Source organism: Peromyscus californicus, unplaced genomic scaffold, assembly GCF_007827085.1.
Source record: "Peromyscus californicus insignis strain IS unplaced genomic scaffold, ASM782708v3 Scaffold_5__1_contigs__length_169319896, whole genome shotgun sequence".
NCBI classification, from domain to species: Eukaryota; Metazoa; Chordata; class Mammalia; order Rodentia; family Cricetidae; genus Peromyscus; species Peromyscus californicus.
In genome coordinates, this window is record NW_026294573.1 from 120,320,626 (window position 1) to 120,346,377 (window position 25,752).

Consider the following 25,752-nt stretch of genomic DNA (forward strand, 5'->3'; position numbering starts at 1 on the left):
TTGCTAGCAAGGTGAAAGCAGGAAGGTAAGAGCAAAAGCTTCCTTCTTCCATGTCCCTATATAACATTGGTTCTCAACCTTCCAATGCTGCAACCCTTTAATATAGTTCCTTATGTCATGGTGATCCCAGCCATAAAGTTATTTCCATTTCTACTTCATAACTGTAAGTTTGCTACTGTTATGAATCATTATATCTTATAGTCCAGATGGTCTTCATTTGACCCTATCCCAGGAATCTCAACCCACAGGTTGAGAACTACAATTTTATAGGCTTTCAATAGAAGATGTGCCCCAAATTAGAGGTGGGTTTCCCTAGCTCAAATGATCTGGATTAAAGGATTTTCCAATGTCAAAGATCCAGATTAGAAATGGATCTTCTGCCGGGTGGTGGTGGCACATGCCTTTAATCCTAGCACTCAGGAGGCAGAGCCAGGCAGATTTCTATGAGTTCGAAGCCAGCCTGGGCTACAGAGTGAGTTCCAGGACAGGCTCCAAAGCTACACAGAGAAACCCTGTCTCAAAAAACAAAAACAAAAACAAACAAACAAAAAGAAATGGATCTTCCTACTTCAAATTAAGCAAAAGTCCCTCACAGGTGTGTGTGGTGATAATTTATTTGTATTCTAACATATAAAATTTGCCTGAATGTCAAAGGACAGAGCCAGCCACTAGATTAAACATAGAAGCCAGGCAACGGTGGCACACATCTTTAATCTCAGCACTTGGGATCTTATACCTTTGCTATCAGTATTTGAGAAGCACACACACACACCATTAATCTCAGCATTAGGAAGGTTGAGACAGGAAATGATATGTCTGGGCAGAGAAAGGCATATAAGCCAAAGCAGACAGAAAATCAGTCCTTTTGGCTGAGGACTCAGCAGCATTCAGACTGAGGATTCGTGGAGACAGAATTTTCCCCTTTCAGCTGGAGTTGGCAAGGTGAGAAATGGTTGTGGCTTGTTTCCTCTGATCTTTCAGCATTTACCCCACTATCTGGCTCTGGGTTTTTATTGTGAAACAAATTAGGATTTGTGCAACAGGTATGCCCTCCATTTCTGGGTTTTAGTTAATTCCAGATGTAGTTGACAACCAAGAATAGCCATTCAAGATGGGTAAATGATAAAACTCATACCTAGTTCTCCATTAATTACCTTTACTCAGTTGTGGAATTCACATTTATTCATTTAGGAAAACATAATATTCTTTCATGATTTTGTTTCAAACTCAGAGAAAACAAAAGATCAAACCTCACTGCCACAGCTCCATCAGCTTAGTGGTGTGAAAAATCATGTAATGAATACAAGAGGACAGATCACTTTAAACAAACATTTCATTTTCTTTGGACACACATTCAGAAGTGCAATTATACAATTACTATTTGCCAATTAAAACTAAATTAAATTTAGACATCAAAAATTGTTAACTTTTGTTTTGTACGTTTTTTTAAATCCTAGAAGCCATAGCTTTAGAGTTTGTGTCCTTTTTGAACAATATCTCTTTTAGATGGGTCACTTCAGTCCTAATTGAGCCTTCTTTCCAAGATTGTAAGATCTACCCACTGTGCAAAAAAAAAAATGTGCTACTGAAAATGTTTCAGCATTTCAGTGTCAACACTCAGAGAATTATTTTGCTTCAACTAAGAAAACAGAGTTAAAATCGACCTTGCAAAGCTACCGAGGCATACAGCAAAGAATGGTCCCAGTCAGCTGTCTTTAAATGAAATGCTAAAATAAACTGAATTAAGTAATTTCTTATATAAATAAAATTTAAGAATACATCGGCAGAATACAAATAGAAATATTTGGGTACATGGATTTATTGCAAATTGTTTTTTAATTACACAATAAATTTTGAGAAAAATTGTTATGTACATAAAAACACAAAGTATATCACACCACTATAATTGTGACAAATCACCATTCAAGGAATTTTAATGAAATGTAAATATATTTTAAAGTTAAATGACATACATAAAGGGAATGAAACAGAGGTATATTGTGATGATATTGTGTTCCCCAAATATTGTGCACCCTAGTAAACTTATCTGGGGGTCAGAGAACAGAACAGCCATAATATTAAACATAGAGGTCAGGCAGTGGTAGCACACACCTTTAATCCTAGCATTCCAGAGGCAGAGATCCATCTGAATCTCTGTGAGTTCAAAGCCACACTGAAAACAGCCAGGCATAGTGACTCATGTCTTTAATCCCAGGAAGTGATGGCAGAAAGCAGAAAGGTATATAAGGAGTGAAAACCAGGAACTAGAGTCTGGTTAAGCTTTTAGGCTTTTATCAGCAGTTCGATTGAGATTCATTTGGATGAGGACTCAAAAGCTTCCAGTCTGAGGAAACAGAATCAGTTGAGGAATTGGCGAGGTGAGGAAGCTTTGGCTTGTTCTGTTTCTCTCATCTTCCAGCGTTGACCCCAGTACCTGGCTCTAGGTTTGTTTCTTATTTAATAAAACCATTCAGAATTACATCTACAGTACATGTAGAGATGTATTGGTCACTTTTCTCATTGTTATGGCCAGAAATTTAAGGAAGGAGAGTTTTATTTTGACTCAAGATTTAAGGAAATACACTCCATCATAGCACCAGCATGATGATCAAGTGGCTGGTTATTTCTGGTCAGTAGTTGAGAAACAGAACGATATGTACACTGGCATTTGGTATAGTTTCCAGCTGTTCACTCTCCATTCACCCTCAGGGCCTAACTCAGGCATCACACATTCAAGTTGTCTCTTACTCTTTCAGTTAATTCTTTCTGAACAAGCCATTACAAATATGTCCAAAGACGTATCTCAATGATGTCAGAGATGTCCCTGGATCAAAACAAGGTGACAATTGAAACTTACCATGACAGGGGTGTTCTGATTTTGTCTCTGAATTTGTACTGAAAACTCAAGCAATGCTGACATTTTAATGTGTTAAGAAAGAAGGGTTTATGTTTTACTGTTTACATTTCTAAAGTGTCTAACCTCTATCAACAAAATTTTATGTAGCTCAATTTACTTTACATGTTTTTGGATAAAGTGTGATAATCTGATGTACATGTAAAGTATGAAATTATCAAATCAAACTAGTCAATGTCATGTCTCTGCAAATGTTGCATGCAATATTTGTCTGTAAGCTATAAGGTAGGGTGTAATATTTATGCATGCATATATTGTGCACTGGACAAGTCAGAGCAATCAATGTTCCTCTCACCTATCATAGTTTTGGCTCTAAGCCTTCTAGTGCCTCCCTGATTGTTTTGCCCTAAAATGTATAATAAGAAATAGTGAAGTACAGTTATTCCACTATGCTGTAGAATGTTATAACTTATTTTATTTTCCTTATTCCTTGTTATTCATCTTTTCTATGACACCACTTATCTACACCATGAACAACCAGTAATAAGAAGTGTATGTTCACATTGACTTTTACATTCAACTGAGAGAACATACAATATTTGCCTGACTTGTTTCACTTACCGCTTTAGTTTTATCTTTTAAGAACATTACATCATTTCAAACTCTACATTGGACTAAGGTTTTTAAATAATGTTTCATTTGGTTTACTCTGTTCAGTACAAACAATGCAGTTAGGAACTATTTTAGCCTTGAAGAAAGACAGTTGAAACTTTGGTTGAAACTAAACCACAGTAACTGGTATAGACACGCACATGTACACCCACAGAAGTTTTCTAGAACATTCTGTTGATCAGTCATATGTACCTGCCACATATCACTCAGCTTAATCTGTAGCTGTTAAAACTAGAATTGCTTAAACATTACTGAAAACATTTAAAACAAATGAAGCCCTGTATTATTAGTTTATCATTTCTAATGAAATTTAATTGGTGTTATATGATAAAACTGAATGTAATAGTGAGAAATTTTCACAAGGTTTTAAAATTACATGCTATGAAAGTCAAATACACTAATTTGGTCATTTGTACTTACTCTGATTAATCTTTCTTAGATCCTTCGTGACTTTTCTACACAATTAATCTATTAATTAGTCTACCCATCTTAAATATAAGTCAATGGAATTATAAATAAGAAATTGTATTTATGAACATAATTTTAAAAAAAGATATTATATTTACATGCTATATACTTTTTATGACAAAACATAGGTATGTGCTGATTTAAGATATTATATATTTGTGGTGGTTACTTTTCTAAATAAAACAGAACTTCAGCATTCTGATAAGCATCAAGTCAGAAAGTTATTAAATTTTAAAATCTCAATTATCTTTCTTAAAATACCGAGTGGAAACATAGCCAAAAAAGTGGGGAACTTGGATATTCCCATGTAATCATGTTTGGAACTACAGATTTCTTCAGTAAATAAGTGCATCACATCAATTTTCACACCAAAAATGACAATTACTAACACAAGAAAATATCCTTGATGTATTTTTAGTTTTAAAACATGCACGTGGGGAAAGAACAAAGATACACAGTTGCCAGTTTATCCAGAGTGATGTTTTGTTTTTTCTTTTCGTTAATTTACTTTTGAATTAATTCTATTATGATAGCAGGTGTGTCATGAGTTGATTTCATCATATGACAGTTTCTATGGGATACTGAACTTCTGATCACTGATTGTGTGCACTGTGAAGATAACTGCTTAAGCCATAATGTCATCTGAGTGTTAAGAACCAACAACACTTCTCTATCATCAGTTTTATGCTTGCAAGGGTATGTCATAGTTATGCTTTATTTAGAGATGCACTGAAGAAAGCATATATTATCTGATGTTATTTTAATACAGTCACTGACAAACACAAAAATATAAAAATTATAAACATTAGAAAGAAAGAAAATCGTATATTTGAAAGCATATGAAATGAATTGAAAAATTATTGAAACTATATAGATTTTTTAGTATAGGACTAGATTACATTACAGTAACAGTAGCATTTTGTGTAACTACTAAAAAAGACGTGATCAAGCCAACGTTATAGGAAAATATTTTAAATAGGCTCATTCAGTTTTTATTTCAATAAGACTAGTTTACCATAAAATTGCAAGGTTTTAAATTTTCTATTACATGATAGAAATTATGTTACTCATTTTGATAAATAATAACCTACCTGTGATTTAGATGAAAAATGAGTTCTGTGAAATGCTGCCATGAGGAAGTTTACCAATCTCTCTCTCCTTTCTTTCTTTCTCTGCCTTCAACTGACCACAATGTTGTTCTCAGGCACAGTTGCAGTGACTGCCTGTACGACACCGTGCTTCTCACCTTGATGATAATGGTCTAAACCTCTGTAGCTGTAATCAAACCCCCAATTAAATACTTTCTTTTATAAAGGCTGCCTCAGGCATGGTGTCTCTTCATAGCAATGAAATAATGACTAAGACAGTTTACCTCTATAACATTTGCTCCCCTATTGCATCTGTGAACATATTTTTCTGTGCTGATCATTATTGTACCTCACAGAGTTCACAGGTGAGTACCATATAGATCAAAGTGCCCTATAATTTCATATCTTTATACCTATAGACTAGTATAGATCTCAGATTTTATTGAGAGATTATTTTTTGTTTAAGGGGCAGCAATTAACACAGAAAATCACAACTAGTAAATGCACAGAGAGTAACTGTGGAACACTAAGTTACAAATGGAACATCTATATCAAAATTCTTTCCCAAGTTTCAGGAACTATTATAGAAAAGTAGACTGAAAGATGGCTAAGGCTCAGCTATCAGGAGGGACAAGATTGAAAATGTCTTTTTGTCCTAACTGGACTTCTACACTCATGAACTCAGAGTAGCTACTGTTACCTACCCAAGACTTGCACAAGATCAAGCCAGTCAACATTCCAGCATGAAGAGATGAGACTCGGGAGTCCGCACAGCCAGCTAAGCAGCTATGATAGTGGATTGCTTCTGGGGGAGAAAAAATTTATTTTCCTGAAAGTTGTGGGCTCTGGTAGATCAACTATGGTCTGGTGAATGACCCCATACTCTGGAGCACATTAGCAAAACAAATCATATGTGGTGAGTTATTTATAAAAAGGGGGTGTGGGATAAGATTCGGTGGGAGGTAGGGAGACTGGTAAGAGTTAGGAGGGGAAGGGGCTGAATACGATCAAAATACATCCTATGCATGTTTGAATTTTTCAATTAATAAAAATATTGTATTTTTTAAAATTAAATGGATATGTAAGTATAAACATATAAATGTATCTAACAACAATTAATGAAAAAAGAGGCCATTAATTTGAAATAGAGCAAGGAAGATTTGGAGGTAGAAAAGAGAATGGAGGAATGGTTTTGTTTGTTTGTTTGTTTTTCGAGATAGGGTTTGTCTGTGTCGTTTTGGTGCCTGTCCTGGATCTTGCTCTGTAGACCAGGCTGGCCTCAAACTCACAGAGATCCACCTGGCTCTGCCTTCTGAGTGCTGGGATTAAAGGTATGTGCCACCACCGCCCAGCAGAGGAGTGAAGTCATAATGTCATAATTTCTGATAATAGTAGATATAATTAAGAAAAAAACAAGAATTTTTCTTAAATTTATTTTAATAATCAATGTTCAATAACTGTGTGTTTATATTTGATCCAGAGAGAATTATTTAAATAATGTGATATATTTTTCAATTCAAAAAATTAATAAAACCAGTTAGCAAAGAAGAAAAGAAAGTGGATCAAATGTCATTCTCTGGTACCTCATCTTCTAGAATAGCAAAAATGCTAAAATACAATGAGAGTTTAATTGTTCCTTTGTCTGTCTGAGGCTTCAGTAGGTCTATAGCCTTAGGTCAAGCAATATTTTTAATGCAGTATAAACTGAGGTCTTCTTCATTTTATTTTAATTTTTATGTTTTATGAGTATGAGTTTTATCTAGATGTATGTCTATATGCATGTCTGGTGCTTGTGGAAGGTGGAAGAGGGAACTGAATCCCCCAGAACTAGAGTTACAGATAGTTGTAAGCTACTGTCTAGGTACTTGAAATCAAACTTGGCTCTTTCCCTACTCCTCATACTGTGCTGCCTTGCCCAGCTTAATACAAAGCGAGGTGATTAGTCTTACTACAACTGATATGCCATGTTTTGTTGATATCCATGGGAGGCCTTCCCTTTTTTGATTAGAAACAGAGGAGGAGTGGATAGGGAGGTGCAGACAGGAGGTAGTGGGGAGGCGGTGGGAATGCAGGAGGAAGGGAAAACTGTGGTCAGGATGTAAAAACAAACTTAAAAAAATGTAATAGCATAGATAAGAAAAGGAAAAAATAAATTATATGAGCTATTGCATTTATTTTTAAAAATTATTTAATTTTATGACAAAACTTGGCAGAAAAGTTTATTATGCTAGTAACTCATTAGAGTTGCATATTTATTCTTGTGTAATGAAGTTGAATTAATCAATAAACTTGATTATTTACTAAGACTAAGATCCTTTAATAGATATAATAAGATTTTAAAACATATAAATTGGAGAAAATTCACAGCAAAATGATTGATGTTAAAGATTTTTTTCTTGTTGAAGTTAAATACAAACTTAGTTTAAATTAGTAAAGTGGGTGGAGAATAAAACTATAGACTATAGGATATATAGTGAAAACATGGCTTTCTCCAAAGCAATAGAATCAGTGTTTATATATACAATTCATAAATTTACATGAAAAAGTCTGTGTATTTTCTGCAACTATAAAAATTCAGTTGTTCCTCTTATATTCAAAATATTCTGCAAAACATACCAACGTCTTTCACAGGCTCCTTTTTATCCTTTAATTTTGAAAACCTATCAACACAATTGTGTTCCACACATATCAATTAGTTTTTTCATTTTATTTTTCTCCTGGTCTTAGATCTCAATTCATATTCTTCTGCAACTTTAGTGCCAGCAATTTCTAAAGGGTCTTTCCAGCTCTGATGCTTTTTTTAAAACACATTTTTCAAGAAATTATCATACATTTAGAGAAAGATCAAAATTTCAGGCTTTTGCAGAAATTTTGGAGATTGGCTATATATATCTCCAATGAGTTAGAAGAAAAATCTTTCAAGTATCATCTATAGGTCATTTTTTTAAATCGCATTACCTTTTAGAAGGGTTTAAACCATCATATGACTCATTTTTATGATTTTTTTTTGAGACAGAGCCTCACTATGTGTCCCTGCATGGCTTGGAACTAGTTACCTAGACCAAAGTAGGCTTGAACTTACGATGGTCTTTCTACCTCCACCTCCCACTTGCTGGGACTAAAGGCATGTACCTCCATGCCTGTATCACTTTTGTATTTTTTAATAGAACACAGATTCCCTTCTTGTCACTTAATAATGTCACATTTTCAATTTTTTTTTGCAATTTGTTCTAACAATAAAACTACAATGTCATTAGGTTAGATGCCACTGAATCCACCTATCTCCTCTTCCTTCCTTTTCCTTCTCTCTCCTTCCCAAACCTTCTTCCTCCTTCCTTCTTCCACTTTACTCTTCTCACTGCACCAACATTTCATTTTATTTTTTCAGAAGAAATCTTCAAATTTCTTTGAACAATTCTGCAGTTATGCAGGAAAGAAAGACTATTTTATTTCAAATATCCACCTCATTAGGCCATTGATTAATAAATGGAATAAAATTTTTACTTTTATTGTACAATCTGTCGATTTCAAATAGAAAGTGATATAACTAAACAAGTGCTTAGTGTGACTTTTTCATAGGAAAATCACCTTTGTCCACATCTTTTGAGCAGAAACAACTTGATCCAGCCCACTTACACACCCTTTAGTATCCTTCATTTCTTCGTTTATATGTCCTTCATTGGTGTGAGGATTCCTTACACCTGAGCCACAAGAATTCCTTTGAACAGTTCAGATAAAGGAGGGTTGAGGGCAAAACAGCACAAAAGTTGTTGAAAAATAATTTTAGAAGATAAATATGGAACCTCTGTCCATCAGGAGGGATCAAATTCATGAAAAACAATGTATGAAAAACAATGTCCTTTCATATTGAAAACCCTTGACAAGTTGAGTCCAGTGGTCATATACATTACCTTTTCCTAATCTTAGACTCCTCTCACTTCCATAGTTATAAAGGTCAGCAGTGATTCATCTCAATCTCTGCACTTTGGTTTTACATGTGTTTATTTGAGGTAGAAAGACAGAGAGAAAGAGAAAGACACAGAGAGACACTTGGGGAGGCAGGTTCTCTCCTCCCACCATGTGGGTTCTACTCAGACCATCATTTTGATTACCAGCTAAGCCATGATGTCTGCTCCCAAAGATCTTTTAGTTTTCATATATCAAAATTTCTACTTTTGCAATAAAATTCTGCATGTTCTTCCAAATATACAATGCAATATCAAACAGCATAATTTCATATCCTTAAAAAAATCTATGCTTGAATTATTCAGCACCAAACCAAAAGCTTCTTTTCACTCTTCAAACTTTTTTCTTTTGAAGTTTATTATATAATTAGAATTACACCCCAAAACTACCCTTTTTAACATTAAAAATATGCTAGTTGCTCTAAGTGTTTTGATAACTTGATTATCTGCATTGGTATGTCATTGAATGAAAATTTTCCTATGAAGACAATAGTGTATACCAGTTTTTGTTAATTAGGTGATATCTTGGTAGCCTCTAGTATTTAGAATTTATAAACAAAGTTTTTATAAATATGTGTAATATAAATAAGGTTTTATGTATGTGGAAACTTTGTTTTTGTTTTTCGAGACAGGGTTTCTCTGTGTAGTTTTGGTGCCTGTCCTGGATCTTGCTCTGTAGACCAGGCTGGCCTTGAACTCGGAGAGATCCACCTGACTTTGCCTTCTGAGTGCTGGGATTAAAGGTGTGTGCTACCGCTAAACAAATTAAGTAAGTAATGAAGAACATAATTTCTGGACTATATACTGACTATTCTTTCTTTTTTTTTTTTGCCTTTATGTGTGTTTCTTGTGGCTTTTCTTTGGCTTTTTTCCCCTTATATTTGTTTGTTTTCTCTTATTCTGGTTTGTTTGCTTTTATTTTGTCATATTTTATTTTATTATTATGTTTAGATGTCTGTTTGGTTTCTAATCAGAGAGAGAATGCGTATGGATTTGGATGGGTGGGGAGGTAAAGAGGACCTGAGAAGAGAAAGAGAAACCATAAATAGGATAAATTGTATGAAAAGAATCTATTTTCAATAAAACAAGAGAAAAATTTCTTTCTCCTTAGTAAACAAATAGGACATTGTGAGCATCTATATTAGATAAATTCTCTTTAATGGGAATTAAAGCTTCATTAGCTTTTGTTACTTGGGTTCAAAATTAAGGAATTTTAACAATAACTCTTATTGCAGATCAATAGCTTGGGGTAAATTGCTGATACTGATTGAATCTTTTCCATCAAAGAAACTTTGAACACAAAGTGCATGTAGAGAAACATGTATGGAATTGATACATTTAGAAATGAAACTTTGAGGCAGAGGGTATAACTCAGTAGAAGAGTACTAGGTTTCATTCAAAATATTTAACAAACAATCCTATGAAAATTATTTGCCAAAGATACTACAATATAGATCAAATTAATAAAATATAGCAAGAGACAAAATATACACCTCTAGCCTATTGATAATTACAGATTTTCTTCAATTCAAATGCCAGAGAACTAAGATTCACAAATAAAGATTCTTCTTTGGAAGAGAGAAGAATAGCAAGAGAAAGTACAGCCAGCAATGGAAATGCATTGTGTGTCATTCAAACTTTACAGAGCAAAATATATTTAAATGAATATGTCTGGAAAGAAGCAAAGATGTTAAGACAAGGAGACAGACAATGACAGGAAGGAAAAATGTAAAAGCAGATCTCAAGTAGCAGTGAAGAAAATAGAGTAAATGTAGCAGAAAAATTCTTTAAAGAGGTAAATGAAGTATACAAAAGCTGAGTGTGTCACAAAACAATCAGTCAAGGTGAAAATGCTGAAATCAAATGTTGGCAACTAAATGCAAAGAAACTAATAAATTCACCTTCAACAAAAGTAGTGATTCAGTTTGTATAACAAAAAATACATTTTTAAAAAAGTTAGGTCTCAAATGTAGCATTGATGTGAACTCATTGGAAAAACAAAGATATTTTACATTGAAAGTTAAGCCAAAACTAAATCTAAATTAATTAATCTAAATAAAGAATTTGGAATGCAGAATTAACTTTATAGTAGTTCTAGAAGAAATGTATTAGTAAATATGGAGAAACAAAGATCAAAACTGATAAAATTCTGACATCAGGTGTGCAGACATTAAAAGGTACATATGTATATGTTCTACTGTAAGCAAATTTCAGAAATTATATTCAATAGATTCTACCATAGTCAAATTTGTATGCCTGGGGAGTGCTGTGAGATGTGTTTCTGTATACTGTGAATATGTGTGACTCTCATTGTATAATAAATAAAGCTGTTTTGGCCTATGGCAAGAAAGCTTACAGCTAGGTGGGAAAATCCAAGCAGAGACACAGAGAGAAGAAGGGCGGAGTTGAGAGAGTCAAGCCCGCTGCAGAAGGAGGAACAAGATGCCAGCAGCCCAGTAATGCCATGGCTACATGGCAACAAAAGGAATAATAGGAATGGGTTGATTTAAGATGAAAGAGCTAGCTGGCAGGAAGCTGAAGCTGAAAATATCCAGGAAACCTGGAACAATTTGTAAAGGCCAAACTTACAAATATCAAGTATACAAGAGGAAGAGAATTTATTTTTTAAAATTCACAGATTTTCCCAAATCTACATTAAGAGATGCCTATCAAGGTGTATGACGCATCCAGAACACCAAAAAAACAAGACCACAAAAGAAACTTCCTGAGACACATAATAATCAAATCATGAAATGTACTGAAAAAAAATTAACTGCAAAAAAAAAATCCCATATAAATGAAGGCCCATTAGATTAACACCTGTCTTTTCAACGGAGTCTTTGAAATCCAGACAGGCCTGGGCTGTTGTTCTAGAAACTATGAAATACCACAGGCATCCCAGACTTCTAAATACTGCAATAGTATGTCATAATAAAAAGAGAAAGGAAAAATATTTCATGATAAAGCAGATATAAAAATTTATATTCACCAGGACAGCTCTACAAATGACAATAAAAGGAAACTTTCAGTCTAAAGAGTAAGTTAATTATACCCAAGAGGTCAGATGGAATAAACAATTCCCAAACAACCAAAACATATCTAAGAAAACAGCAACATCACAACAAAATAATAGGAATTAATAACCAATGTTTAATAATAACTCAATGGTCTCAATTTACCCTAATAAAAATCTCAGATGAACAGACTGGATTAGAAAACAGAATTCATTCATTCAACTTTTTGCTGCCTCTAAGAAACATCACATATCTCACCATCAAAGATAGACAGCATTTTAGGATAATGGGATGATGAAAAAGGGTTTTTCAAGTAGATGGATCTTAAAAATTAGTCTGCTAGCTATTATATTTTGATTCCCTCATTTTTTAAGACAGGACCTCTCTATGTGGTTCTGGCTGTCCTGCAACTAACTATGTAGACCAGGCTAAACTGGAACTCACAGAGATCTATCTGTTTTTACCTCTTGAGTGCTGGGATTAGAGGAATGGCCCAGCATGCTCAGCCTGCCTAGCTATTATAATGTTTGACAAAAAGGACTTTAAATGAGAACTAGTCAGAAGCAATAGGCAATGATATCACATACTCATTAAAGGGAATTTTTAACAAGAGGGTATTTCAAATTTAAGCATTTATGCACCAAACCTGGGCACTGAATTTTATAAAAAAAGCAGCATTAGATATAAAATCGCTTATTGCCCCTAACCCAAGGAAAGTGAGTGAATCAATACCTCATTGTTACTACTACACACACACACAAAAAAAAAAAACTGGAAAAACTCTAGGGTTAAATAATAAAGTAAATTTAATGGACATCTATAGAACATTCCATCCAAAGACTAAAGAATGCACTTTGTTCTCAGCAACTCAGATAACTTTCTCCAAAATTGACAATAAATAAGGATACAAAGCATGTCTCAACAAATATAGAAAAACTGATATAGAATACAGTATCCTACTTTATCACAAAGAAAGAAAGTGAATGCCAATAACAATAAGAGGGTAAAAAGTAAACAAATATATAGAACCTAAACAACATACTCCTAAAACCCCTGAATAAAAATTTGGTCAAGAGAAAAATCATAAAGAAACTAAATATTTTATAAGATTGAGTGAAAATGACAACACAACATAACAGAATTTATGGGATACACTGAAAGTTCAGGTCATTAAACACTAACATAAAGAAAAAAACTAGAGCTATCTTATGTTAATAACTTAATGATGTACATGAAAGCTTTAGAAAAACAAACAATCTTACTTAAAAATAGCATGCAGGAAGAAAATAAAAAGAATTCAGTACTAAAATTAATAAGATAAAATGGAAATAAATGCCAAGAATCAATGAAACAAAAAGTTAGTTTTTTGAAAACATTAACAAGGTTGATAAAACTTTAACCAAATTAGATAAAAGAAAGAGAAAATCCAAATTAATAAAATCAGAGATGAGAAGTGACAAATTATGTCATATTGACAAAATTCAGAAAATGACAGGAAGTACTTTTAAAATCTGAATTTCACCAAATTAGAACACCTAAAAGAAATAGATAAATTTCTTTGTACACATATTCTACCAACATTAAACTGATATGAAGTAAATAATTCAAACAGAAGAATAACATCTAGTGAGACATAACCAGATTAAAAATCTGTCACCTTAATAAGGAGTGGTAGCACAAGCCTTTAATCTCAGCCAGATTAAAGAGGCAGAGGCATACCATGTTTGTCTTTCTGAGTCTGGGTTACCTCACTCAGGATGATTTTTTCTAGATCCATCCATTTGTCTGCAAACCTCATGATGCCATTGTTTTTCTCTGCTGAGTAGTATTCCATTGTGTATATGTACCACATTTTGTTTATCCATTCTTCAGTTGAAGGGCATCTGGGTTGTTTCCATGTTCTGGCTATTACAAACAATGCTGATATGAACATAACTGAACAAGTGCTCTTATGGTGTGGTTGAGCATTTCTTGGGTATATGCCCAAGAGTGGTATAGCTGGATCTTGGGGGAGATTGATTCCCAATTTTCTAAGAAAGCGCCATATTGATTTCCAAAGTGGTTGTACAAGCTTGCATTCCCACCAGCAGTGGAGGAGAGTTCCCCTAGCTCCACATCCTCTCCAGCATAAGGTGTCTTCAGTGTTTTTGATCTTAGCCATTCTGACAGGCGTAAGGTGGTATCTCAGAGTTGTTTTGATTTGCATTTCCCTGATGATTAGGGATGTTGAGCAGTTCCTTAAATGTCTTTCGGCCATTTGAGTTTCCTCTGTTGAGAATTCTCTGTTTAGTTCTATAGCCCATTTCTTAATTGGACTGTTGGGCATTTTGATGTCTAATTTCTTGAATTCCCTATATATTCTGGATATCAGTCCTCTGTCAGATGTGGGGTTGGTGAAGATCTTTTCCCATTCTGTAGGCTGTCACTTTGCCTTGTTGACCGTATCCTTTGCTCTACAAAAGCTTCTCAGTTTCAAGAGGTCCCATTGATTGATTGTTTGTCTCAGAGTCTGTGCTACTGGTGTTCTATTTAGGAAGTAGTCTCCTATGCCAATGCGTTCAAGACTACTTCCTACTTTCTCTTCTAGCAGGTTCAGAGTAGCTGGATTTATGTTGAGGTCCTTGATCCACTTGGACTTAAGTTTTGTGCACGGTGATAGATATGGATCTATTTGCAGCCTTCTACATGTTGATATCCAGTTTTGCCAGCACCATTTGTTGAAGATGCTTTCTTTTTTCCATTGTGCGCTTTTGGCTTCTTTGTCAAAAATTATATGTTCATAGGTGTGCGGATTAATGTCAGGGTCTTCAATTCGATTCCATTGGTCCACATGTTGGTTTTTAAAACATGGTATGTACTCACTCATAGCAGGATACTAGACATGAAACAAGGATGACTTGTCTGCTACTCACATCACCAGGGAGGCTACCTGGAAAACAGGACCCCAAGAAAGACACAGGGATCACCCAATGACAGAGAAATGGAATGAGATCTACATGAACAGCCTGGACATGAGTGGGGGTAATGAAAGGCGAGGGTTGAGGGAAAGAGAGCTTGGGGGAGCGGGAGATCCCAGCTGGATCAACAACAGAAAGGGAGAACAAGGAATAGGAGACCATGGTAAATAAAGACCACATGAGAATAGGAAGAAGCAAAGTGCTAGAGAGGCCCACAGAAATCCACAAAGATACCCACACAACAGACTGCTGGCAGAGGTCGAGAGACAGCCTGAACTGACCTACTCTGGTGATGGGATGGCCAAACACCCTAATTGTTGTGCTAGAAACCTCATCCAACTACTGAGGGATCTGGATGCAGAGATCCATGACTAGGCCCCGGGTGGATCTCTGGGAGTCCAATTAGCGAGAATGAGGAGGGTTTATATGAGCGAGAATTGTTGAGACCAAGGTTGGATAAAGCACAGGGACAAATAGCCAAATGAATGGAAACACATGAACTATGAACCAATGGCTGAGGGGTCCCCACTGGATCAGGCCCTCTGAATGGATGAGACAGTTGATTGGCTTGATCTGTTTGGGAGGCACCCAGGCAGTGGGACCAGATCTTGTGCTCATTGCATGAGTTGGCTGTTTGAAACCTGGGGCCTATGCAGGATTGTTTGGCTCGGCCTGGGAGGAGGGGACTAGACCTACCTGGACTGAGTCTACCAGGTTGACCTCAGTCTGTGGGGAAGGCTTTGCCCTGGAGGAGATGGGAATGGGGGGGGGGGGGGTTGGGGGGAAGGTGAAGGGGACGGGAGGGGGGAGAACAAGGGAATCCGTGGCTGATATGTAGAACTGAATTGTATTGCAAAATAAATTAATAAAAAAAAAAAAAAAAAAAGAGGCAGAGGCAAGCTAATCTCTGTGTGTTGAGGGCAAGCCTGTTCTACAAAATCAGTTTCAGGACAGCCAGAGCCATAGAATGAGACCCTGTTTCAAAAAACCAACCAACCAAACAAACAAACAAACAAAACCAAAAAACCAAAAATTCTCAACCAATAACAACAAACAATATATCATAAAAGAAAGTCCAGTGCCAAATGAGTATAGCACATAAACCTAACAAATCTTCCAGAGGAATGAATACCAATCATCCTTGAAAATATCCAGAAAATAGATTCTTAAGGATAATTTTTTTTTTTTTTTTTTTTGGTTTTTCGAGACAGGGTTTCTCTGAGTAGCTTTGCACCTTTCCTGGGACTCACTTGGTAGCCCAGGCTGGCCTCGAACTCACAGAGATCCGCCTGGCTCTGCCTCCCGAGTGCTGGGATTAAAGGCGTGCGCCACCACCGCCCGGCAATAATTTTAAAATTATTTTTGTGAAGCCAGTATTATCCTGATATGAAAACATAGCAAAGACTTCACAAAGAAATGTATACACCAATAACATTTATTAACATAAATCCAAAAACTTCCAAAAAATGCTTGAAATGAAGTTAAAAAAAAATCACAAAGATTATCCACAAAGATCAAATAGGCTTTATCCTATAGATGAAGGAAAACTTCAACATACATAAATCAATAAACATAATCAGCCATACAAATAGAGTAACGGACAAAAATTTCACCATAGTATCATTAGACAAATAAAAGATCTTGACAAAATTCAACATTTTTTCATGTTACAAGCACTCGAGACTAGAGAAGAGAGGGCATATCACAACATAATAAAGGTAATAAGACCATGTACAATATGAATAGAAGCTCAAAGCACGTCCAGAGGAACAAGACAAGAATGTCTCCACACTTGCCTAATACAGTGCTAAGTCTCAGCTAGAGGAGCAACACACATGCAGATCAAGGGCACACAAATAAGAAATAAAGAATTCAAAGTATTTTATTTGCAGATGATATGATTTTGCACATAAAAGATTTTAAAGACTCCACCATGAAATTTCTAAAGCTGATAAATAAGTTCATTAGAGTGGCAAGATACAAAATAAGTACCACAAACCAGTACCCTACATACATATTAATAATAAACAGTCAGAAGGAAATCAAGGAAACAATGCCATCTTCAAAGGCCTAGAAACCTCCTAGAATAACTCTGTAGAAATAAAAGAGTTGTATAATAAATACTTTGAGGTACCAAAGAAAGAATTCAAAGATGTCTGAAGACGCAAATACAATCATGCTCATGGATCAATGAGATTAACTTGGGAAAACAGTCACTCTACCAACACAATCTACAGATTCAAGGTAATGCCCATCAAGATTCAAAACAATTCTTTACATAAATTGAAAAGAAAAAAAAAACCTTAAACTTCATATGAAAATATTTAAAAAATCCAGAATGTCTTAAACGATCCTCAATATTTAAAAAAAAAAAAACTTTTAGGCTATCACCAGGTTTTGGCAATGAAGTCAACAATATCCACTGGGAGAAAGACAGCATTGGCAACAAATGGCAGGGGACAAAATAGCATAGCAGTGTTTGGAACAATGACACTAGCTCTTTAGCTTTAATTCTGCACAAAATTCAACTTCAAATTGATAACAGACTTCACAACAAGACAGATTCACTGAATCTGCTAGAAAATAAAGTAGAGAATATACTTAAATTCATAAACACACACACACACACACACACACTTTCTGAATAACAATGCAGGCATTAAAATTAAGAATTAGTAAGTGGGACCTAGTGAAATTAATAAACTACAGAAAAGACATCATCATTCCAGTGAAGAGTTAACCTATGTAAATGGAAAAGATATTGCTAATTATACATCTGACAGAAAATTAGTATTTTGAAAATAAAAAAAAAACTTTTGAAAAAAATTTTTAAAAAAACACCAAGAAACAAATCATTCAGTTAAAAATGGGGCATGAAACTAAACAAAATTCTCAAAAAAAGGAAACAAATGCCTGAGAAAAAACCTAAAATCTAGCCATCAGGAAATTTCTAGTTAAAACTACATTGAGATTTCAGCTTACCCCAGTCAGAAAGGACAAGATTAATGATCTAATGACAACAGATGCTGGTGAGGATATGGGGAAAGGAAAATACTCATTCAGTGCTGGTGGGAGTCTATATCAGTAGAGTCAATATAAAAATCAGTGTGAAGATGTGGTGATGCTGTGTTCCCCAAAATATTGTGCACCCTAATAAACTTATCTGCGGTCAGAGAACAGAACAGCCATAATATTAAACATAGAGGTTAGGCAATGGTAGCACATGCCTTTAATCTTAGCATTCCAGAGAAAGAGATCCATCTCGATCTCGGTGAGCTCAAAGCCACACCGGAAACAGCTAGGCGTGGTAACAAGAGCCTTTAATCCCAGGAAGTGATGGCAGAAAGCAGGAAGGTATATTCGGCATGAAAACCAGGAACTAGAGCTGGTTAAGCTTTTAAGCTTTTAGCAGCAGTTCAGCTGAGACCCATTTGGATGAGAACTCAGAGGCTTCCAGTCTGAGGAAGCAGGATCAGCGCTGGAACTGGCGACTTGAGGAAGCTGTGGCTTGTTCTGCTTCTCTGATCTTCCAGTGTTCACTCTAATACCTGGCTCCAGGTTTGTTTTTATTAATAAGACCCTTTAAGATTCGTGCTACATGAAGATTCCTCAAAAAGCTGAAAATAGATTTACCACAAGATCAGGCCACAAAATTCTTGGGTATGTACCCAAAGGACTCTATATCATACTAAGGAAATATTTGCTCATTTAAAGCCATTGCTGCTCTATTCACAATACCTAAGAAATAGGAACACCCTGGATACCCAAACGATGAATGAAAAATGAAATTTTTATAGTTACAGAGTGGATATTATTCATTTGTTCATAAAATTATGAAATTTTCAGGTCATGGAAAGTATTGAAAACAATCATCCTGAATGAGGTTACCTAGACCCAGATATACAAACACTTAATTTTTCTCTCATATGTGGCTCTTAGGTTTTGTAATTTGCATTCAGGTGTTTGTTTAGAATTCCAACAGAGGTTACTAGAATACATCTAGATAGCTAGTAAGGGGCCATTTGGGAGTAAGGGGATCTTTGAAGGAGGGGAAATTACAACTTTTTTTATAGATATAAAGAGGAAATTGGAACAGCAAAGAATAAATTTGGTGGATAATAGGAGGGCTAGTTAGATGAAGAAATATAGATAGAGCTAACTAACACTAAAAGTCTTTTTGAAAAAGCAATATGGAAACCTACTACTACAGAATATTTCTAATATATATATATATATATATATATATATATATATATATATATATATATGAGTTTAAATAGAGCTACCCTATAATGGGAAGAGCAATACCCCAACTGGACATTATATGGCAACAAATAAATACCCCATAGTAGAAATGGGTTCCATCTTTTATTGTTCAGTGGAGTCCTGTAGACTACCCAAATAGGAGAGGCTATTGTTAATGCTATTGGTTACTCTCTAATGCTGTAGATTATCCTCTTCTACTAAGTAGACAGCAAAACTCAATTGCTAAAAACATGAAATACTTACATCTATCTGACACACAATTGGTATACAATTAAAAGCTACAAACCAACTGTCTAGCTACTGAAAGAGAAAAATAATAATGAAAATCATTCATTTATTATTGCTGAGAGCTTCAATAATCAACTGCCTGGCAAGATATGCTCACTGATGCAATGGTGGCACAAATGTTATGGGAGCAACCAATGACTTTTTATAGAATTTAAGGCCCATTCTACAAGACAGAATGCACACCTGATAATGTCAATAAAGTCAACTACCTGAAGCTGAATATGTTGTGGGCCACCCTGAGGTAAAACTTAGACTTATTCCGCTAAGAGAATACAGTAGTAAAATGACTCCTGGTGGCACAGTACTGGTAGATCTTTGCCTCACTCAGTCTTCATTAAGGAAGCTTTTTCTTGCAATAGATGACAACACAGAAATCCATAATTGATCAGCATTCAGAAGATAAGAGACTTTGAATTGATTAGACTTATGAGATGCTTGTATCATGCCCTTTTCCTCAGCACTCAGGTGTGTATAAGAGGGTGAAATGACTATAACGGCCGAAGGTGGTGAATGAATTATTGTAAACGTTGTTTCACAGACATAAAAGGGCAGATGCACATATGAACTCACAGTGATTGTGACAGCAAGCACACAACCTGCAGTATCACAAGTCAGACGAAATCCCACGTGTGCACAGCCTCACTTCTATCCAAGGAACTCTTGGCAGTTGATTGCTGATAGGTGAGGAGAAGTCAGTTTCCTTCCATGAGGTGGCTTGTGGAATATGAGTAACACTCCTTGGCAGGACCCAAATCTAGTAATAGAACACCACCAACAACAACAAATAATATTACATGTTTTATTTGTTGTTTTTTGTTTTGCTTGTTTATTTTTTGAAAAGAGAGTATGAAGTTGAGTGGGTGAGTTGAGAAGTGTGGGAGCACTTTGGAGGAGTAGGGAAAGTGGAATGAATATGATAAAATGCATTGTATAAAATTCTCAAAGAACAAATAAAATCATTGCTTCAAAAATATATGCTATAAATATTCTCAGAAAAAAAGAAGAGTTTGTAATTCCATGCATTTGATAGCAATTCCAGTGATAGTAATTTTATATATATATAAAATTTTGCAATACAATTCAGTTCTACATATCAGCCACGGATTTCCTTGTTCTCCCCCCTCCCACCCCCCTCACCTTTCCCCCAGCCCACCCACCCTTCCCACCTCTTCTAGGGCAAAGCCTTCCCTGAGGACTGAGATCAACCTGGTAGACCCAGTCCTGGCAGGTCCAGTCCCCTCCTCCCAGGCCGAGCCAAGCGACCCTGCATAGGCCCCAGGTTTCAAACAGCCAACTCATGCAATGAGCACAGGACCCAGTCCTGCCGCCTGGATGCCTCACAAACAGATCAAGCTAATCAACTGTTTCACCCATTTAGAGGGCCTGATCCAGTTGGGGACCTCTCAGCCATTGGTTCATAGTTCATATGTTTCCATTCTTTTGGCTATTTGACCCTGTGTTTTATCCAGTCTTGGTCTCAACAGTTCTCGCTCATATAAACCCTCCTCTTTCTTGTTAATTGGACTCCCAGAGCTCCACTCGGGGCCTAGCCATGGATGGTACTGGCATAAAAACCGACACGCGGACCAATGGAATCGAATAGAAGACCCTGACATTAATCCGCACACCTATGAACATATAATTTTTGACAAAGAAGCCAAAAGTGAACAATGGAAAAAAGAAAGCATCTTCAACAAATGGTGCTGGCATAACTGGATATCAACATGTAGAAGGCTGCAAATAGATCCATATCTATCACCGTGCACAAAACTTAAGTCCAAGTGGATCAAGGATCTCAACATAAATCCAGCTACTCTGAACCTACTAGAAGAGAAAGTAGGAAGTAGTCTTGAACACATTGGCATAGGAGATCACTTTCTAAATATAACACCAGTAGCACAGATAGTAATTTTTTTGAACAAAAGATTTAATCTAAATGCCCATTTAGATTTGATGAATAAGTTTGATGATATTTGAAAATTCAATTTGGCAATTCCATTTAATGAATAATTTGGATGTGTATTCATTAATCAGAATCGATGCATGGATAAAATAAGAACTATGCTTTCCAAATTGTAAAAGACTGTGATGCCTAAATTCCACTTGTTTGTTCTATACCAAAAACACAGAATTAAAAATAATTGCAGGAGTTTATAGGGACACAGGATCTGTGGAGACATCAGAGCAGTTTCTGTGCTTGTATTCAAACAGGTAAGATTAGTGGACAAAACCAACAGTATCCTTAGCTATAACAGTCAAAAGCACTGGATATCTCTTTACCTTCTAATTGTTTTATTTTATACTACAATTGTTTATTTTCCCTACTTTTTGTAACAGAGTGTAATCCTTTCTTTCATTCTGATATATTTTGCTCTATTCACAGTACTTATTAAAGGGGAATAATTTGAGACATTAAGAAACAGATTTAAAGCAAAGAATAACCAGACAAGACCCAAAGAGGGACACATGGATTGCCCTGGGAAGGGGAAGTAGATGAGATCTCCATGAGTAAACTGAGGATGAGGGGTGGGCAATGGAAGGTAGGGGATAGGGAATAACAACAAAAGGGAATGGAATGGTTGAGCTGAAACAGGGATGAAGTGGGAAAGCAATGAAAGAGATACCATGATAGAGGAAGAGATCATGGAGATAGAGAGAAACCCGGTACTAGGGAAGTTGCCAGAAATCCCCAAGAATTGGACTACCAGAAATCCCCAGCTTGGATTACTAGAAATAGTGGAGAGGGTGCCTGAACTTAACAGACTTACCCCAGTGATCAGGTCGGTGAATACCCTAACTGTCATCACAGAGCTCTGCTCCAGTGACTGATGGAAGCAGGTGCAGAGATCCACAGCCAGATACCAGGCAGAGCTCCTGGAGTCCAGTCAAAGAACGAGAAGAGGGATTCTATGAGCAAAGGCATCAAGATCATGATGGGGAAACCTGCAGAGATGCCCAAGCCAAACTAGTAGAAACTTATGAAAGTTGGATCAATGGCTGTGGAGCCTGCATGGGACTGGACTAGGCCTCTGCATGGTGAGATAGTTGTGTAGCTTGATTTGCCTTGGGAGGCCCCTGACAGTAGGATCAGAATCCATCCTTGGTGCATGAGTGGGCTTTTTGGATGATGGGATACCTCATGCAGCCTTGAGGAAGGGGGAAGAGCTTGAACTTGCCTCTACTGGATGTGACTCTCCATGGGAGGCCTTACCTTCTTGTGGGACGGTGGGTTGGGAAGGGGAGGCTGGGGGGCAGGAAGAGGGAAGAGGGGGATCTTTGATTGGTGTATAAAATGAATGAAAAAGTTTCTTAGCCGGGCGGTGGTGGCGCACGCCTTTAATCCTAGCACTCGGGAGGCAGAGCCAGGCGGATCTCTGTGAGTTCGAGGCCAGCCTGGTCTCCAAAGCGAGTTCCAGGAAAGGCGCAAAGCTACACAGAGAAACCCTGTCTCGAAAAACCAAAAAAAAAAAAAAAAAGTTTCTTAATAATAAAAAAAGAAACAAAATATTGGAAGAAAAGATGTTTCTATTAAAATTATATTTTTGTAATTTCTTTATCTTGAAGTGCAATGTCTAACTGCACATTCTGGTATCTGTAGCTGTAAGTTTCTCTGGTCCCACGTGGTCCCATGTTTCTTTGGTCCTGCCCAGCCCTGCAGTCCCACAGCTGCTTATAAAATAATCATTCAGAAGCTTAATATTAATTGCAAATTATATAACCTATGCCTCAGGCTTCTTAATAGCTTGCTCTTATAGCTTAACTTAACCCATTCTTAGTAATCTATAGGTTGCCACATGGCCATGGCATTGCCAGTCTGCTGGCATCTTGTTGCTCCTTGTTGCAAGAATTACAGTTACAATATCTAGTCTATTTGTATTTGGCAAATTTAAAGAAAATATTCTATCATCTATCCTATATTTGTGACTCTAAAGTTTTATATCTAATTTATCTTTTATCATAACTAATGGAAATTATAACTATCTAGTCTTCAATTACATCAAAGACCCCAGAAGGATGTAATATTACCTGAGTAAACAAGAAGTGCATTGCAAGCAACTTCCATAATTCTAGAAATGACAGAGACATCTGGCTGCCTGGACAGTCACCCAAAGTTCCTCTGTAATGTTGGGGCATCCATCTTCAGCCTATAAGTCTAGAGTCTCTGGTTGCTTTCCCTGTGCCCTGCAGAATGTTTGGCAGTCTCCTCTGCTAGCATGAACCTGAAGGACCATTTTGCCTTGTTTGGGCAAAATTTAGTGGTCATTTTCCTATGTGTTCTGTATGTCCAGTTTATACAATATATTATCAAGCAGTCCAGGCAAGAGCAGTTACTTGCCCAAATGGCTAATTTTGCCATAAAGAAAGCAAACTCCGTATGGAGTTTCTTCAATACCCATCATCCTCTTTGAAGTAGTTGGTGCTGCCAGGAGCAGGTATGTCTAATTGTCCATAAAAGTCTAAGTTTTTAAAACATTTTAAATGCCATATTTTGTAGGTCTTTGAAGTGTTTGAAGATTATCTATCTAATTGAAATATGTTTATGTTTATCTAGAAAACTTAATTAATATGACTAAAAGTTTCATTATCATAAATAACTATTTTGTATTTTATAATTATATATTACAATTTTAAATTAGCTGCATAGACATATCTTAAAGAAAAATAGAAATATTTATATAGTATAACAAAACTAACTTTAAATTTGTATCAAAAAAACAAAATCTATAGCAATTATAAGTTCGATTATCATAAAGGAATAATTATTTTGTATTTTTAATTATATATTATACTTTTAAATGAATTGTATAAACACAATATCTTAAACAAGAATAGAAATATATTTATGCATATAGTATAATAAAATTAACTTTAAATTTGTATCAATAAACCAAAATCCACATCAATGTAAAACATTTTAAACAAGTTATTGCTCTTTAACATAGTTTCAATAATCTATTCTTTTATTCTATAATATCTCTAATATCCCTTTTTTCTTTAGGAAGAGATTGAATTTAAAATCAACCACTTTTAAATAAAAATAAACATTTATAAATAATATTTTGGGAATTTGGGCATAGATTCTCATATTACCTATTGCTGATTGGGGGCACTGGCAATCTTATGCGGGTACTGAGAAAATTAAGAATTATAGTTAAATCTTGGCTGTAGTAGTCTGTGAGGCTGTATCCACCTTTCAGGGGATCTTGGTTGATCAAACCATATTAGCCTAGAAGCAATCTACAAGCTGTCATCTTCTGTGAAAACAAAAGCAGAACCTCTTTTCCAAAGCAATGTATCTTTAGACATAAATTTTGAAGTCAAGCTATCTTGAAAATTTATATACATATTGGTTTAACTCAGCAGCCTTTATAATCAAATGTCTCTCTGTAGTTAAAAATCCCAAAGACAATATAATAATATGCAGTATGTAGATTCTTTGTGTGTTTTCTCATCTTTTTTTTTTTTTTTTTTTTGGTTTTTCGAGACAGGGTTTCTCTGTATAGCTTTGCGCCTTTCCTGGAACTCACTTGGTAGCCCAGGCTGGCCTCGAACTCACAGAGATCCACCTGGCTCTGCCTCCCGAGTGCTGGGATTAAAGGCGTGCGCCACCACCGCCCGGCGTGTTTTCTCATCTTTATGTGACTTAATTTTTATATTATTTTCATTGTCTCTTTAAAGACTTTATTTTTTTAAACTATCCATTTCTTTATATAATTGTGTATATTTCTTTTCCTCTCTCTTCCAAACCTACATATATTTTTACATACATTGTAAACCATTTAGAGGTTTATTCCATCTGAATCTGTCTTATTATGTACCTGTAATCCTTTTTTGGTCAATGCGTTAAATTACAGCGTGGCTAGGACTGAAGCAGCAGCAGCCCTGGCTGCTGGCCCCGCCCCATTTGGTTTTTTAATATGAAGCACGTACCAATGAGTCTTGCTTACTTCTCCAATTCTGTGAAGCAGTATTAAGTAGTATGCCTGTGTTTTTAAGCCCGTGGCTGTGTTCCCATGCCCTCAGGAAGCGGCTGTGAGGAGCCTCTTTGTATTGTGGCCCAGCTTGTCAGAGACCACAGGAGTACACCATGTTGCTGCTGAAGCTTGCTCTGGCCAGGGGTAGCATCTCTGTATTGCAGCCTGCCATGAGCAACATGAACTAGGAAGCTGCTTTTAGCTC